Here is a 3,284-nt window from a genome sequence, read left to right on the forward strand (position 1 = left end):
AAACCTTCCAAAATTCTCTTCAAATAAAGAGATGTACATAATTAAAGGATGTATTTAAAACATAAAACGTCTTTTTTGTTTTTCACGTACAGTTCCTGGTATTTTGAAAAATGCATAAACCAAGGAAAATAGAAAATACTTTGCCAAATGTAAAAGTGCCATAAAAACAACACTTTGTACTTTGTATTCATTTCCAGTCGATTGTACTGTACACTTTACAATTCTAGAATAATAAACATGATGACTTCAAAAGTAGACCCATAAAAGGAGACAGCAAATCATGAATAAAAGGTAAAATGACACCACTGTGACATTTAACCTAAGCCTGACTCAAGTTTAAAATAACTTCCTCAAACTAGAAAAGCTAATTCTGTGGGAACAGTTTACCTTTCTGAAATGTCTCATTTCAGCTAGGATGTTTCTGACTGCAAGGAACAGAACCTCAACTCAAACTGGTTTAAACAAGGAAGGAAATAGATCACCTCACATTAAACAAGTTCAGAGGGAAAGGCTCCATGCCCAATATGCTCAGCAGAACAAGGATCTTATCAAGGCCTCAGGTTCCTTCCATTTCTCCACCCTACTGGACTCAGCAGCTACTTCATCCCGGAGCTGGTTTTCTTCATGCATAGTTCAAGGTGCCACATTCAGGCACAATATTCATTAGAAGAAAATGGGACGGTATTTTCTGGTATATGCTCCTTGAGAGCAAGAAAACCTTGCCCAGAAATCTCCCAGTTCACTTCCTTTCCCATCTCACTGACCAAAAATATCTATCTTAAAAAATATTTTGCCTTAAAAAAACCCACCAGTTTCTCCTGTTCTCAATCCTTCTACCCATTCTCTCTCTCTCTCTCTCTCCAGTTTCACTCCTCAATGCTATATACTGCTGTTTGGGAACGTTTTAAAAAATTCAACAATATGACCATCTGTCCATGTTAATAAATATAGAGATATACTATTTTTGCAGAGATTTTTACAGACCACTCTCTCATTTGTGCAAGGATTTCTAAAACCAGTCTCCTCCTACTGAGAGACACTTAGGTGTTTTGTTTCCCAATACTTAGCTTTTATAAACAATATTATAATACACATTACTGCACATATACATAAAACACACACACACACCAGCAGTGTAATGAAAGTAATCCTGATTTGTTGCAGTCAATCAGAATTTATAGCTGAACTTGGGACAGGGTCCCCACCCTAAGTCACATAGGCAAGGTCTACACACCTAAACAAAATAGGGACTCCGCCAACAAGGATAAAAGGAGATGATAAATGTTGGCTAGATAACCTATTGTGTCTACTACAAACATTCTTTTTAAATTAATTTAATTTTAATTTTAAAATTTACCACTTTAACCATTTTTAAGTGTACAGCTTAGTGGCATTAAATGCATACACACTTTACACACTTTTGTACAACCATCAGCACCACCCATATCTAGAACTTTTTCATCTTCCCAAAATGAAACTCTACACCTACTGAACAATAACTCCCCATTCCATCCTACCTTTGACAACCACCATTCTTTTTCTGTCTCTGTGAGTCTGACTACTCTAGGTACCTCATATAAGTGGAGTCATATAAGGACAATATTTGTCCTTTTGTGCCCAGCTTATTTTACTTAGCATAATGTCTTCAAGGTTCATCATGTTGTAGCACGTGACAATATTTTCTTCCTTTCTAAGGTTGAATAATAGTCTCCTGTATGGATATATCACATTTGTTTATTCATTTATCCATCAATAGACCCTTGGGTTGCTTTCACCTTTTGGCTATTGTGAATAATGCTGCTATAAACATGGGTATACAAATATCTGTTTGTGTCCCTGCTTTCAATACTTTTGTGTGTATATCTAGACAGAGCTGCTGGATTATATGGGAATTCTATTTATTTTGGTCATGCTGCACAGCATGCAGGATCCTAGTTCCCTAACCAGGGTTCGAACCCATGCCGCCTGCAATGGAAGCACGGAATCCTAACCACTGGACTGCCAGGGAATCCCCTCATATGGTAATCCTATTTTTAACTTTTTGAGGAGCCTCCATACTGTTTTCTCTACTGTGCACCACCATTTTACATTCCCACCAACAGTGTTCAAGGGTTCCAATTTTTCTACAACCTCACCAACACTTGTTATTTTCTGTTTTTTTGATGTTGTTTGTTTGTTTTTTTAATAATAGCCATCCTTTTGTGTGTGAAGTATTATCTCATTGTGCTTTTCATTTGCATTTTCTGAATGATTAGTGATGTTCGACATCTTTCCACTTGCTTATTAGCCATGTGCATATCTTTGAAGAAAGGTCTATTTAAGTCCTTTGCACATTTTTTAATCAGGCTGTTTATTTTTTGCTGTTGAGTTGTAGAAGTTCTTTATATGTAATTCTGATATTAACCCTTTTCAGATATATGATTTGCAAATATTTTCTCTATTCCATGGGTTGCCTTTTCACTCTGTTGACAGTGTCTTTGATGCACAAAAGGTTTTAATTTTGATGCATTCCAAAATAACCATTTTTTCTTTTGTTGCCTGTGCTTTTGATGTTACATCCAAGAAATATTGCCAAATCCAATGTCATGAAGAACCCTATGTTTTCCCCTAAGAGTTTTATAGTTTTAGCTCTTATGTTTAAGTGTTTGATCCATTTTGAGTTAATTTTTGTATATGGTATTAGGTAAGGGTTCAAATTCATTCTTTGGAATAAAGGCTGAAAATGAAATGAAAACTGGATATCCAGTTTTTCCAACACCATTTGTTGAAAAACAACATCCTTTCTCCATTAAATATTCTTAGCACCCTTGTTGAAAATCATTTGACCATATGATTTTCATATGTGAAGGTTGTTTCTGGGCTATCTATTCCATAGGTCTATATATATATAAACCTTATATTAATACATTCATTTGGAGCGCCATTTTTCATCTTTAATATAAGTTTACAGTTTTATAATGTAACAGTTTTAACAGAAAAATTCTCCCAGATTCTAAGGGAAGAACAGCTTACAATGAGCAGTATTAAAAGAACCAGTGTAGCATGTAGGAAACAAATTTATGGTTACCAGGAGGGAAAAGGGGGGAGAGGGATAAACTGGGAGATTGGGAGTGACACATACACACTACTATATATAAAACAGATAACTAACAAGGTCCTACTGTATAACACAGGGAACTCTACTCAACACTCTGTAATGATCTATATGGGAAAAGAATCTAAATAAGAGTGCATATATATATATATATATATATATATATATATATATATATATATATATATAT

General features: G+C 34.8%; 1 protein-coding gene across 1 annotated transcript in view; it reads right to left on the bottom strand.

Annotated features, from left to right (window-relative positions):
* DNAAF4 (dynein axonemal assembly factor 4) overlaps positions 1–3,284 on the bottom strand; it is a gene marked incomplete at its 5' end in the record, with an annotated part of 77,620 nt that overhangs the window by 4,576 nt on the left and 69,760 nt on the right. The window lies entirely within an intron of this gene.

The sequence above is a fragment of the Lipotes vexillifer genome, unplaced genomic scaffold, assembly GCF_000442215.2.
Source record: "Lipotes vexillifer unplaced genomic scaffold, Lipotes_vexillifer_v1.1 scaffold861, whole genome shotgun sequence".
Lineage (NCBI taxonomy): Eukaryota > Metazoa > Chordata > Mammalia > Artiodactyla > Lipotidae > Lipotes > Lipotes vexillifer.